At 41.6% G+C, this 15578-nt stretch overlaps 1 protein-coding gene across 2 annotated transcripts in view; it reads right to left on the bottom strand.

Moving 5' to 3' along the window:
* Positions 1-14858, bottom strand: part of LOC134510244 (hyaluronidase PH-20-like) — a 40169-nt gene extending 25311 nt beyond the window's left edge. The window contains exon 1 of one of the 2 annotated variants that reach the window (XM_063323302.1): positions 14791-14858. The gene's annotated coding sequence lies outside the window, so the exon portion shown is untranslated. Of the gene's footprint in view, positions 1-14711; positions 14755-14790 lie in introns of those variants that run through there. The other variant, XM_063323301.1, reaches the window with a different exon arrangement.
* Between the last annotated feature and the right edge of the window lie 720 nt (positions 14859-15578).

The following is a 15578-nucleotide window of genomic DNA, read 5'->3' as shown; positions in this document are numbered from 1 at the left end:
TGTGTAAAAGGAGGTAGATGAGGGCAGGAGAGGAGGAAGGAGAGTTCCTGGAAATAAGCTCTGGCAGCTCTGGCTGGAGTGACTGAAGGTGTTACAGTCCCCTGCTGCCCTCCCCTCTTTCCCTCAGCTGGAAGATCTCTCCATGTGCAGCAGAGACTGGCAATACACATGTAGGCAGCATTCCGCAGCCAAATTCTCCTCCAGCTCCCTGTTCTCTGAACGCAGCCTGGCACATCACCGCCTCTTCTGCTGCAATTGATGGTTCGACTCGATGATCTGAAAGGTCCCTTCCAACCTAGGCAATTCCATGATTCTGTAACTACACTTTTCCAGCTATGAGAAACTAGTATTTGAGTAGTCAGTGCGGACTGCCATGAATTTATTTGGGAAGAGTATATTCCCTACTAGTTTCTGTTTGGTTCGTCTGCTTTTTCTTTTTTTTTTTTTTAAATAAATTAGCATTTTCTATCAAAAAAAAAAAAAGTTTAATCAAACGGTTCCCATCCAGCAGTACTTTATGGTGTGTTTGAAGGATAAGTTTTTGTTCTCTTCACCTTTGCATGTATTGAGCTGGGTTTGGGCTTTGATCTCAAGGATTTTCTTCTGAGACCTTCTTGCAGTTAAATTAGCTCTTTTTTTCTGAACATTGAAAACTTCCCTGCTGAGTCTGCTTTTCCCCACCCCACCCCCCAACTCTGCTTGTTAAGTCAAAGAGAGTAAAAACTCATTACAGCTTTGCCATAACTATTCATGCGCTGAAAGGAAGTTCTGAGGTACAGGTACTAAAAGGTGATGATCAATCTTTGCCCTGTTTTACAAGAAGTTCAAGAGCTCCAGAGGACTCCCTTTTAATTATTTTTTTCTTTATTTCTTTACCTGTTGCTGGCTTATGTATCAATTCTGCAGAAGTCAGAAATAGATTAATAAGTATTTCTAACTAGATATATCTAAAAATGGTCTGTCCATCTTGCACAAACTTTACCCGATTTGTTTCTCCCAGGGTGACAGAGGAATCAAACACAGGGAATTTTCCTTGTAATTTCCTCATTAAGAACAATAAAACAAATAATCGTAAATCCAGTTTGACAAAGTCTTTATGCACTTGTAAAATAACTTTGAAACAATGAATTAATTAAATAAATGGGAATCTCACTTTATTAGAACGCTGAAGAAGCAGATCTACCTGTGTGTTACCCTCAAAAAAATAGAGTCCACTTTACTGAGCCTGCTGAGAAAAGTGCTAATTAAAGTAGGTCATAAACGTTCTATGTGAAGATGACTACCTGAATTTGAATTAAAAACAAAAAAAAAATCAAGGCTTTTCACAAGGGCTGGGATAGGAGGTTGCTTCCCAGCTAGCTCCCATACCAGTGACTTTCCACACCTAACACAGCTGGAATGTGGCCTTAAAGACAATCTGCATTAGAAACTGCCTCCAAACTCATTCACCTGCTTGTGAAACGAATTTAAATGACTTCTGAAAGCTGCCGAGGTAGCAGTTCATTTGGATTGCAAAGCAGTAGAGAAAAGGTAAGTGTCTTCCCAGGCTAGCAATCTACATATTAAAGACATAAAAAGAACTGCTTGGAGTCATAAAGACCAGTGCCAAAACAAATTCAGAAAGACCCACGGCAAGTGAAATGGTGATTCTGGGCAGCCGTGTCGGTGTTCGTGGGGTATTTATCTTACATAGTCTTAAAATGTTGTTGCGTGTTTTAAAAATTACACTACACGTCAACATGGCATTACGCAATATTTTTAGGCCCTGGAGGAATAGCTTTGGGAAATGGCAATTTCCAGGAGAATTTTGCGTCTAGACTATGTTTGATTTTCAACAGTTTAATTCTTTGCAATATAGAAATAGAATTTCTGGAGGGTATTTTTTATGCTCTTCAACTAGTCATTTGGGAACCATTACGGTTTCTTCTATGCTTGACTCTACACGGAAACTGTCTATATAAAAATGATATATGAACTTCTGGAATACCTGTATAAAACAGAGTGAATTTATTTCCAATTCTGTCTTTCAGGCCCCAACTGCAGGTATTTGAACTTGCTAACAGAACCACCTATAATTAGATCACTATGAGAGAAACAGAACGTGAAAGCGAGACAGAGATTAAAAACTGTGTGTAGGATTGTTTTAGACGGTAGGGGTTTTTTGCTATTTTCTTGCTTCTCTGTTGAACAACTTTGGAGTAAATCATCCAGGGCAGATGTTTCTGTGAACATAAAGGAAACGATCAGTTTACTGAAACAGGGGAAAGATCTTGCAAGCTGGGGAAATCCTACAAATGTAGGAATTTCACTGTATTGGATCAGCAATGCAAAAATGTTAAGTAGCATCCCCTCTCCTGTCATAGTACTTCTGAATTCACGTGCTTCCAGATAAAAGAGGAACTTAATAATGGATTAGACAATAGTTAGAATCTCCTATTCCTTGAACTGGGCTTTTATCATACTAATTTTTCAAGGAAAGATTACAGAAATAATAATGAATTTTCAAAATCGATTTGCAAAGTCAATCCCTTCCAATTATCACAGGATACACGATCATTTTTGATAACCATAATTAGTAAAACGTCTCTTCTGTGCTACTTCAAACAGCTTTATAACACATCATTATGTATAACCTGATGCTGGATATCTCAGAGGTAGATTTAGATGTATTTAATATATACCTTGCTCTGATCCTGCCTTAAATACCTGCTGCAGCTTTGCACGGGAGGAAGCATTTACGTGGTTGGTGCTAAAGCATGTAGCACCTATCCATAGCAGAGACAGAGCTGTTTTATCAGAACTTGTCCGGAGCTACTGGTTCAATTTCTGTAGACTCAGTCTATGTCAGCTTCTTTGGGCCAGAGTAATTATTGTGAATCCAAAACACGCCACTCATTTTAATTACGTGATTACTAATTTATAGCTTTCCTTTGGCCTAAAACAAACAGCTTCTTCTTGCTTGTAAATATTTCCGTACTGGATAGATAGGAGCAGAAAGATTATGCTGAAGTAATTTGTTGCCAAGAAAATACAGAAAAATTATCAGGAAAAGTACACTGGTATAAAAAAAGATATCAAAAACTCCCTAAATGGGAATACTCAGTTGCCCAGTTGATAGCTCTTGTTTGCTGGAGGCGTATAGCAATAGCACTATATATTCATATGCGTGTGTGTTGATGTGCACTAAAACTATGTGCCAGCTCAGCATGCACGGCCTCTTCAAAATCCTCTTAGAGGCCTACCTGTGTTTTCAGACAAGTGTTTATTTTTTGCTTCGCATGGCCTATAACACAGGTGGCCTACAGGTCTAGCCTAGGATGCAAAAAAAAAATAAAAAAAATAAATTGTCATATGGAAGGAATGACCAGGAAAAAGCTGGGTTCAACTCAGTAGAGGCAGGTGCAAAAATTTATACTGAGGTAGAAGAAATCAACTGAGTAGAATACCTTCTGCAGCAGAACATGGAAACCAATAGAAGTCTAGGAAACACGGCATAGTAGGACTGAAGGAATGAAAGGCATTTCTTTAAAGATTATCAGAAAAACATGGTAATAGTTTTTAAACACACTAAAACTTTTAAACACACTTGATCTTACTTCTGCACTGCAGAACTCATCCAAGACCACACAGGCCAATACTAAGAACTTGTCCAAGGCTGGTTTACGTAGCCTTGTAAGTAATTTTTCAGCGTAGCAGCCAGTTGTTTACTCTTGCATGCAACATGGTTACAGAATTATTAGGGCTCTTAAAGGACTTTAGACGCTATAAACATAAGATATAAAAACCACTAAGAATTCATTGCAGCAGGCGTTGTTACCAAAAATACACGGTCAAGACTTGAGAACATTAAAATCTTCCTGAAACCGATAGTCTTTACCCCACAGTTACATACCACTGGTCCTTTCTTCATCCCTTCTCTTAATGGATTCAAAGTATCTGCAGCTATTTTTTTTTCCTCTGTCATGGCATCGCAACTAAGTTGAAAGTTCAGTTCCAGGCTATCTAGTCGGTATCTTAGCTACCTGCTGCAGGACGTTAAATTGGCATTGTGAATGGCCAGCTCCCTGTCATAAAATTTGCAGTACAGCTGAAAGTAATTGAGTAATGAAGACTGAGCTATTTTGCCACTCTTCAGGCAAATCAGAGCCTAATAACCTTGAATGACACTCACTGAACATTACAGGGAAGCTTGCATCCCGCTGCCTATTTTATCCTATTGGATAAGCTGAAAGATGACTATGGAGGTGCCAAATTGATACTTTCCTGTATCACTTAGGATGGGATTTCTCTCAGCCACCTAAAAGTTAGTTCGCTGCTCCAAGTTAGTTATTCCAGGTGCTCTTTATCATTGACAGAAAAAGACAGAAGCCCCTAGAGCATGACTCATACCATCTATGTAGAACATCGATCTAGTAGAGTTATCCTTGCCAGGAGATACCTTCTCGCTGTAATGACTGAGTAAATCATGGATATATAGCTGCACACAGACCTAACACCTAAAGGGTTAAAATGGTAAGAATTGAATGCTACAGTGCAGTTTACCCAGGTAACTTCCGGCGTTTTGCTGAGGTGCCTGCTGTAGGAATGCAGTCCTCAAAGACTTGATCTGCAGGAGCCTCTCAAGTTCATCTCAAATCCTGAACGGTGGGGGAGGGGTGAGGAATCGCCCTGCAGAAGTGCCTGTCTCTCTCCATCGCCTGCAGATGGTACCTAACGAGAGCAGGCCTCTAATTAGTGCATGAAAGGTAAGGTATGTAGATGAATTCAAGACCTAAATAGTCAGTTATTCACACAGAAAATGAGAAGCAATTTCTCTCCCTAGGAGATGGAAGCACTTTCTGCACTATATTGCGCTGCTCAGGATGGGATAAAGGACAATGTGAACATCATCGTACAAAATTACTCAATTTGAGAGTCAGCGCACAGGCTGAAGGCATGATGGCACCCACTGGGGCAGCAACTGTCTGGTTTAGAGGCTCATCTAGATTTTCTCCAAGATACTGCATAACTGAATACCTGATCTTTAGCCTAATTTTTAATAAAATTACATAAATTCTAATAGTTACCTACTTAAAATGAGGAAAAAGACAAAAATTTAAATGAAAACATGGATAATGATAATTTTTCCAAAGACCACACAGCATTAGACAGTTTAATCAAAGCATTGCCTGTACCAAGTTAGCTCTAAAGATGCACACTATATAAACAATTATTATCAAATTGGTGCAGTATATAAATATACTGTACAAGTTATTTTTATAAAGAACAAATATAGGACATCAGCGTGGCCATCAACAGGGCCTGAGCAGCAACTGGGCCAGGTTCAATAGTGAGTGACTCGAAGAAAACAAATGCAGACACCACTACAAGCGTGCACATGTACGAACCCTTTGGTTTAATTAGTTACTGGCTAGAAATCCAGTTTTAGAAAATCAGGAATGCTAACGAATCCTGAGGGCTTCATTAGTGCCATCGCCAAGCACTCGTTCATCTCCCCGTAACATAAACCAAAGGAAACAGCTCAAAATTGGTTTGTGAAATAGTTTGATCACCCAAAGATGGGGCTGAAATACTTTGCAAGCAAAGGAACTGGCCTCTTAAATGAATTTACTTTCAAAAACAGATTCTAAACCAAACCAAAGCAAAGGAATTGCCCAGTAGAAACCCAGCAGCAGATGCCATCCTGATCTATACGGGGTGGCTGCCCTTCCCCACGATCGTGGCCATGGCACATGAATGTGTTATATCAGGCAGTCATAAAGGAGGAGGAGGAAGAAAGGAGCTGGCATTTCTTCTGGCAGTTCTCTGCGCCATAGGTAAAAATGCGCCTGGGAAAAATCACCCTCGTGTACTGCCCGTCCCGTGTCAGCAGCACTTGAAAACACAATATACACTTGCTGTGATATATGTTGTGTATCACCACAAAAGAATATATCTGCGAAACAGGGAGAAAAATTACCCTTCTTTTTTTTTTTTATTCAGCTAAGCTATAAATTGCCATCTGGAAGCAGGAGTCAGAAAATGTAGCAAAATAGGTAATGACAGCAGACAAGCTTAGGACGAAAAATTGTTTGCACCATCCTTGCCATTGCTCTCAGACTGGGATATTACCATTATCATCCTCGCCGTTGCTCCCGGACTGGGTTCCATATCCCAGCAAGGTGCAATCCGTCTGGGAGCTGTGGGAACATGCACAACTCACTTATGGCAAATTCTTCCGTTTAAAAATTAACTCGCTACCCTGGATTAACAGCTGGCACTTAGCAAATAGTGTCTATGCTCTACTGATTTTGCCTCCTTTATAGCTTTCTCTGTGACTGCCCTTGAGTTAATGGTTACATCATGTGTTAGCAGGGTAATGCTCGTCATTCGTTTCCCAACATAGCAAGCGTTGTCACGCGCTGGATCCTCAGCAGGTCTAAACCAGCCTAAATCCTGTCTAATTAACTTCGTCCCAGCACATGGAAGTGTGTTTGACAATGAGCATCATTCCCCTCAGCAGTTCTGCAAAGGGAGGATGAGAGAATTCAGATGGACCGAAGGAAACAACCTGGCATCTTTTTGCCAATCGTGGCGCTACAGCACAAGTGAATGTCTCTGCATTGCACCGCAGGGATTAGAAAACGGCAGAACGAGTTGTGATGGCCTAAAATGCTTCGGTTCTTCTAGTTCTCATCCAAAATAATTCAGACATGGACAATTTGCATACCAAATAAAATGTTTTCTATTTTTCTTATACAGAACAAGGTGCCAGATTAACTTGTTTTCCTGAAAGTACCAATGATTGAAGTTAATGGCATTTCATTCTCTGAATGTAGCTGTCAGAGTCTTACGAGTGAGATAAAGCTTAATAGGTCACCTGGTCTGTTCTTTAACAGTTCGCATTTTCTTTTCAAATACTTCCCATAGGACAAAATAATCTTACAACTTTCATTTTGCCATAATATTCACCAGACTTTCTCTCCTTTCCTAGGTTTAGTCCACTGTTTTTATTTATAACCTTTGACATCACACAAGAGAGATCCCCCTTTTCCTTGTATCTATAGCGATTTTCATTATAGCCTATGATTTTGTCCTCTTTTACCACTGTGTAATCAGCCATTCTTATCTTTTTTTTTTTAATGTGTATGGTGGTGTCTTCAGTTCCTGTTCATGTTCTCTTTCCCTAAATTGCTTATAATGCTTAACCTATTTTTGAGGTAGGGCCCTGCTCAGATCACTGTGCAATATTGCAAACGCAGGGGTACTGCTTCATGATTTCCCACCATTATACAAAATTTGATTGGTATTTTTTTTTTTGCAGTTAGAGGAAGCCACCAGTTTGTCAGCCACTGGTATTTGTTATTCTCTGTCAGCATTTCTTTTCCTGGATACAGCTCTTCCAGTGAGCACGTGCTTTTTATTATTTTTCTCCAACTATCTATCTTTCCTTGAGGGAGAAAGATTTTTCCTCCTCTGATTGCTACCGCGAAGTTTGCCCTATGCCCACTGGCCTGTGAAACTTCAGCGATTTAATACAACTAATTCCCTAAGAACTGCTACTAAGAAAATGTACTCTGGTTCCCGGCGAATGCAATTTACTTATTCAGTGGCTCTTCTTGTCTCTGAGGGAAAATCAAGCAGAGATAGATCTTTTCTTGCATTTATTTGTGAATAACTCTGAGTTTGTTCACGCAAGGTAAAACTAAAATACTGCAGAATGGAAGTATAGGTTGAAAAGAACCAGCACCCTCTTATACCACAAATTTTCTTAATAAAGAGGAGAAAGGAATGGAACTTGGCTTTATGCAGGAGAATTAAGGAGCAATTCAGAAATAGGATTGGGAGGGTAAAAAAGGTAAAAATGTTTTTTCACTAAATGGTAAAAAATTGTAGGTTGCTAATAGAAAGGAACAAAGGAAAGAGAATAAATGTATATTGACTAAGGAGGTCAATATATTTATTTACTGTATTAATTACCAGGTCTGAAAAAAAACTAATAAAATGCCTTGCTTAAGGATCTGATCCTGTGCCATCAAAATAACTTACTTTTTGTCATTGACTGTACTATGAGCAGGTCCAGGCTCTGAAAATTCAGAATGTAAAGAATTTAGTGGAATAGGGCTGTGAAATTGCCATGGGGTGAGGGAGAGGATTCCTTTGTAAATGGTTCACGGGAACAACTGCTCTCGCAGTGATGCATTTTTTTCTGGCGAGACTCGGGGTGACAGTGTTTCCAGGAGCCACAGGAAGGCAGTGTGGAACAACTTCACTGTAGTTTTGAAAGCTTCACGGCTCATGCCTGAGGAAAGGACGTGTGATACCTGTCAGTCCTTCTACCTGACCTCAGCTTGGAGCTGGTCGAATATTTTTCAGCGGCACATTCTTTTCAGGCAGCAAATGCTGACTTTTGACCTTTTGCTGAATTCTGACCTTATCGTTTTGATTGCTAGAATGTAAATGACTGATAGGATGTAAATTGGCATGCAAATAATAACAGGGGTGTTTGACATTTAAAACATCTTCGTCTTCAAAATGAAGGCAGCCTTCTGTGAATGCCCTGAAGCGACTGCAAAATCGTGAATTTAGGTCAGTAAAAGATGAGATGTCTCAAGCAGCAAAACGCCCAAAGCCACAAACATTCAAGCGTCTTTCATAGTCCACGTTGGCCGGCTGCCCCCGGGTGGGGGGACAGGATGCTCTTTGAAGGTTCTTTACCACAATGAGGAGGCTACCCAGGACCCGTGACCATCAGACAAAATCCCTGCTCTTTCCTGCCCCTTCAGGGTCGAAAGTATAAGATATTTTGAAGGGAACCACTCCAAACCTTCTTGAACACCTCCTTTCCGCTTCCACTCCTCCTCTAATTTTCTCTTTATCCCATCTTTGTCCTTACGGACGATTGCAAGAGTAATAGCAACTATGACTCCACTGGTGAAGAGTGTGGGATTTACATTTACGGAAGGAAGCGAAGGGGCATTGGTGTGTAAAATCCCTCAAACAGAGGTACTGAGTGGCTGGCACATGTCCGGTGCAAGGTCTTCATCCAGTTGTCCCGTCCCCAGTCCTCACTCTTGTGCTGTCTCCATCGTTATAAATCTGGCCCTAGCAGCCTGCAGTCCTGGGCAAGCTGCATTCCCTGCGGAGTTGATAACCGTGTCTCTGCCACGTCTGTACGGACGTTAACAGTTTGAAGATTTCTGCACAAAGAATTCACAGTATTGCTGGATTCATTTTCAAAGTTTCCTAATGTTTGACCTACATTTTTCTTTTGGATCACCATATTTCATAATACAATATTAATTTCCGCCCCACACCTTTAGCCTGATACTCAGCCTTTTTGACAATAAAGTGATCACATGAACTTTCCACGTATTTTAATATTTTCCAAAGGGAAGAATATATATATTTTTTTCCAAATGTCATTTTTCCAAGTTAATTAGTTAACATTAATACAGATTTTTCATTATGCAAATCAGATTGCAAGCCCATTAGCTATTGTGGCTGTTGTTGGTATTCTTAACTAGCTCAGTCCTGCAGGACGATGGGGAATAGACTCACACAAAGGTTTCGCTACGAGAAAGAAAACCTTATTATCCTGCTCACCTCACAGGGATGTATTTCAGCCAAGCAGAATTTCAGAAGCAGCTATGTTTGCCGGTGGGTGAATGTCTGTCACTGAACTCGGCTGGATATAACCTCTTGATAGGGGATAGAGAGAATTCTTGCAGAAGGAAAGCAGAAAATTGAGGGAGAAGAAGAATAGATTTGGTGAAGCAGTAGCGAATGCAAGAGTAGCAGGGGATAGGGATGTTTTGTTGGGTGTTGGAGCTTATATGTGGTAGGAAGGAACAGCTGGTTTGTGACCCTTAAAGGAGAAGGTTTTTGAGGTATTTGCTGTTTGCAGTGTGGAAAGCTAACAGCATTCAAGCCCCAAAGGGAAGAACCTTCAATTCTGCCCAAAGCCAGTCAACTCAGTGTCTGGTTTTGTGACCTTTTTACGTGCTAGACTTCCTATGTTGCCTAAATTGCTGGTTAAAGTATAAAACCTGCTGTCTATACACATAAGTATAAATATTAAAAACAATGTTTTCATAAGTAAGAGGAAATTCAGAGACCTGAATATTCAGAAGCCTTGTTCAGCTTGCAAAAAGCTGTTCAGCTGTAACTGAAACTCTTCTGTTTCCTGAACTAGGCAGCTTTCATAGGTGAGGTTTTATAATGCAATTTCCTGTAATTCCTCTGTTCTTGATTTTGGTAGGATCATCAGAGTAGGATATCTTGTGGCATTTTTTGCTATTTCTATTTCCAGTTTAAAAAAATGAAATTAATGCAAGGAGCATGGGCTGTGACGGGCTGAAAGGAAACTCTCGTTTGTTTTTTTTTTTCCTAAGAGTTCAAACTTAGTTTTCTTTAGGCTTTGGGCAAGGATCACTGAAAAGTGCAGGTGACTGTTACTGAACCCGCTTCTCTGGCCCCAGTTCTCACTCGAATTTGGGTGGTATTTCTCATTCCTATTTTTGGTCCTGTAATCCCTGAATTACCGATCTCAATATAAATGAAACAAGAGGGAGTAAGGTTTAGGCCTGCAGAACCACTTAAGCATTTAAAGGATTTCAAAGCCTGAATTCTATTTAAATGGGTTGGAGCTGGTTGGTAAAATACAGTCTTAAGCACAGATAATAGAGTCGGCAGTGTAAATGTTAGAAAAAATATCCCCATTTCACGTTTATTTGCATTCTAAACATCTCCAGCTTTGAGATGTTAAAGACCCTCTGCACGGGTGGAAATGACCAAACGATATGCAGCATTCTGCAGACTGCATCGAGCAAATGTTTTAAAGAGTAGTTTGATTTTAGTATTTAAAGTGCAGGAGGTAGAGCTGCTAGAAAAGCTGTTTTGCTTTGAAAGGGGCACTACTTTAATTAAAACATATTTCTGAGTTGTATTAAATTGTTTACGTCTTCTCCAACATAAAATTTCAGCAAAAAGGGGAGAGAAAGTTGCAACAACATAAAAATACACTGGAAAAAAAATTTGCCATTTTAAATTACTTTTCATTTTCATTTTGATTTTGTATGTATTTATAAGTTAAAAAGTGAAGGCAAAATCATTTGTTGAAATGAAACAGCTATAAAAGGATTGTTTCATTTCCTGACTGAGAAAAAAACTTTGGAGTCTTTAAAGTGATAGCCAGCGAAGCATCTGGGTTGCATTATCTGAATCCCTTGGAAATAAGAGGACATAACTGCTGGAGTATGATCGTGAAAATTAAGATCTCTCACGGCTGTTCCAAATCTTTTCTTTTCCCCCCCAAGCCTCATCTGTTACCTGGGGGATTCTTTCAGGAGCCCTGGTGCTGCCCTGGCTCTGGGGGTCACGCCTGTCCCAGGGCACCAGCACCTCACCTTAGCGGGAGCAGGATCAGCTCCTCCTCCGGTGGCTCCCCCGCAGCTGGTGGGTGCTGTGAGCTGGGGTCGTGCCTTGGCCAGAGCCTTTCCCTTCAGGGCATTAATCTGGGGGAAAAGCAATTGAATTCCTAACCCATTGCCTGCATTTCTACCCTACCTGCTGCGCTTGTTTTTCTACTCGTCTCCCTAGGAATAGGAATAGAAGGAGGTATATTTTGACAGGCGGCATTTTATTTATGATTTAATTAAAAAAAAAAAAAATCAAAAAAAACCAGAACACCAGCCTTGCATTCCCATTTCTAAAATCTTGTTTTGTTGATTTGTCTTCTGGGCTGCTTTACGCTGCTTACAAGTTGAACTAATGGTAAAAACAGATTTATCATAACTTGTGCCACCCCGATGTGTTGAAAAGCAGGGACAGTGCGGGCCCTGCTCGGGCTGAAAGCTGTTTTCTTACATCAAAACCAGGTGCTGTTATAACAGCCAAAAAAACTATTCTATTTCGTACATTGCTTAGCTGCATAAAAGATGATTGTAGGACCTTGATATAAATACTTCCAAGTGACAGCACTTTCTTTATTGCCATTAGCGTGTACAAACACAATGAGCTGGCAAAGATTAACAGGCTCTACCATTTTGTGCCGAGGGAGTTTGTCTACCTGCCAGCACCGCGTTCCTTCCCTAACTGTGTCTCTCTGAGAGACCTCTGAGAGCACGGCTTTTTGAAATCTCGCCACCATTACTGTTGTCATTCGTTTAGTAGGAAGACAACATCTTGAGGATGTGTCAATTCCGAGACTTATTTTTGGTGTTGTATCCCCTACTTACGGTCTGTTAAATAGATATTTTAATGCATGCAATGCCAGACTAGTGGGAATTAATGTACACGATAAAAGTCAAACGCACAGTCTTGTTATCAACACTAACGCTGTTAAGAGCAGTAACCAATGTGGTAATGTTTATAGCAGGCCTGTCTGTGTATGTGTAAATAAATTTGACAGATTGAGCAATATATTTGTGAAAGGATGCTCAGTATCCTCCAGAACATCTTTTAGTAGATACTCCTCACGTAGTTCAGCTGTTTTTTTCCCAAAGGAAGCAATATATATTTTAAGTTGCTCGCTATGTCTGTGCATAAAGCCCTTGATTTTTTTTTCTTTTTTTTTCTGGCTATTTACAATATTAGTATCTTTGCACTAAAATGAGCTGAAAGTGAGGGGACTGTGCATAAACAAATGGAATTTCATGGCTTTTAGATGCTAAGTGATTTGGAGGCGTTTCCAAGCTTGTCAACAGAGAATCTGTGTGATGGAGCTACTCTTTTGCTTAATTTAGCTTGTTAGTAAAGGAGGTTCCCTCAAATCTGTTTTCATTTTCATTTTATTTCTATTTCTCTACATTCCTGACCTCTCTCTATCCAATCCTAAGGTTAAATGAGGCAGACAATGCTTTAATAAATATGTAAATTCCGGTCAGAAAGAGAAATCATATTAGGAGTAATCGGTGCTAGTATTTCCACAGCAGATTTCATTAATATGATGAATTAAGAAAGTTTTTGATGGTGCAAAACAATCATAGACCTTTGTATGGCCACAACACATGTTAAGGACAGAAGCCAGCAAAGTTCCAAGAGGTCTTAATCCAGCACTTCATCCACAGCCCGCAGAGCCCTCACCTTACAGGGAAGGATCTGCTTTTATACGTGTTATTTGTAGGCTTCAAAAAAGCCTCTCTTGCCCTGCCTTGCTCAAAATAAACACCCAGACAGGGAACATTGCTGGGAGTTTAGGGAACTTGAGCCTTCTTGCTGCTGCACCAAGATGTTAGGAGAGGTATCTACGTCCAAGTATCCAAAGCTTCTCATGGATATGGCTCATCTCACGCCTGGAGCCCTTATCTTCCATGTCTTGGTGATTGTTCAGCAAAAGGGGTTCGAACACTTCTCTGTCACAGCCCTGAAGGCACTGATGGCCTTTCTGGCCCTGCACAGCCTCCCCTGGGACCTTCTCCAACCCAACCCGTGGCCCAGAAGCCCCATTTCAGCTCAGCCTGGTGGTCTCGATCCTTGTCCCAGAGACACTGCAGGGGTGCCTGTCTCTGGCCCTGTCTCCTGGGTGTATCCCTTGGGTCCATGTTGTTGTCTCATCTCCAGCCTCATCTCCTGCTGTTCCTGACTGGTCTCTCTGGACAGCCCTTGGACCTGGCTCATCACTTGCCACATCTGGGGCTGTCAGTGGGCCCTATTACCAGCAACTGGCTCTGCCATGTCCAGCCCCCATGGAACTGCAACTTTTGCTGAGGGCATGGCTCATGCTGATGTTACCCTTGGCTTCCCATTCCTCCTAGAGCACCCTCACAACCCTGACACACGCACCTTTGGCTTTCTGTTCTGAGCAAATAATCATGTTATGTGTACAAAGAACAAAAGCTCGCTATTTTTCCCACCACTGCAATGCTTCAGCAAAAGTACTTCTTTTTTTTGCATCACTATCTAGAGGATTCACCAAGCTTAGTTAGAAGTGCAGCAGGCCTAGGTTTAAGTCTCTGCTCCCAAAGAAGATCGGCAAAGAGGTCTTTCAAGTACGTTTCCTACAATACTAGCCTGTTGAATAAAATGAGGTAGAGTTGGGATTTATCAGTACTAGCTGGCTTTCCCTCAGATGTCCAGCAGATATGCTCTAAGGACACTTAGCAGATCACCCTCTGGCAGTCAGACAGATGAGACTTCCAGAGAATCCCACCAAGTCGCAAGCGTGAAATAGGCCTCCAAGTAGCCGGGCAGCAAGAGGGGTCAGGTGGTGATGAGACATTACTAGGAAAGCCTGATGTGCTGAAGGGAGGTAGCAGTCTAAAGCGCCAGGAAATACCTGAGCAGAGTTTTTTTAGGAGTTTGGTAATACCTGCATGCTAGATGTAAGCATCTTAGCTGTGGTTGCTACCAGTGCACATCTATTAGTAAGCATAGCAAAACAAAACACCTTTGTGAGTGTCCCCGTGCATTAGGACACAGACATTTATTTTCTAAACACAAATTTATGCAGACTAAAACCCCCAAAACCCCAGTGCAAACAGTCGTAAAACCACTTGGTGATGATTCACTTGTCTATATGCAGTACATTATGACTGCCCTGTTCTTTCCAAGGTATCTGCATGGGGTTAGCAGGTATGACACAGGATGTACAGGAGTCCCATGTCCCTCTGGGAGAGTGGCTGGAGGCCAGGTGGGATATACCTGAATCCCACCCTTAGCTTAGGAATGACCCAGCACAAACAGTAGCAGGCTTAAACCAAAATAAGCAAATTCATGCAGAGTTTTTTTACCTGGTTCTGATGAGATCTGCTGCTTACAAGGCTCTGCAGGAGACAGCTACCAGAACTGCCTGTTCCCAGGCTACCTTACCTTTATACGGGCTGGCAGAAATCCAGTTCTTCCAGTCCTTCCCTAAGTGGCACGGAGTGAAGTTTGTGGCTCACCACTTATGCCCACGTTCACTTGTTACAGCATGTACTCTTTGGCACGGTAAACAAAGCGATCCCAACCTCCTCCCAGCGTCCGAAATCAAGAGGGGTGAAGGCTCTTGGTATGCAGACGGAAGCACTCGGTGCTTTGTGAAAACCTCAAGTCCTTGATTAGAGATGTAAAAAGAATGAAAACTGACCTCTGGAACAGCTGCAAGCTCCTGAAATGTCGGCACGAGTCAGAAGTGTGGCAGACAGATGGAGACTTGAGGTGAGTGTGTTTGTACTTTTTACTGAACTCCTCTTGAACTAGGCACCAGGCCTCCTTAGTCAAGCAAGACATAACTCCCTGGCAAGCAATGCTAGGTAAGGCAGGCTATGGGGATGCTTGGGCAGCCCTAGCACATTGATGAAAGCCCAGCCCATATGCCAGTGTGCTGCCGCAGACCCAGAAATGTTCTTTTCTGATTACTCTGAAACTCCGTCCAGCAGAAGCAGGGCAGAGCTGCCAAGGAGCTGTACGAATCCTGCTCCTCAGGAGCGGGAGCGAAGCAAACGGGTGCCCACCTCTGCCAACATAAATGGGCTGCATTTCTGATTCCCTCTCCTTGTGTGTCCAGGCTAATCCCACAGAGGAGTTTGGTTTGTTGACCCCGTTGCTGTGCTGCTTCAGCAGCTCACGGCACCATGGCACCGCAAGGGACTCGGAACCATTCGGAAAGCAGAGCC

The sequence above is a fragment of the Chroicocephalus ridibundus genome, chromosome 1, assembly GCF_963924245.1.
Source record: "Chroicocephalus ridibundus chromosome 1, bChrRid1.1, whole genome shotgun sequence".
NCBI lineage: Eukaryota > Metazoa > Chordata > Aves > Charadriiformes > Laridae > Chroicocephalus > Chroicocephalus ridibundus.
This window is presented reverse-complemented; position numbering and strand designations above follow the sequence as displayed.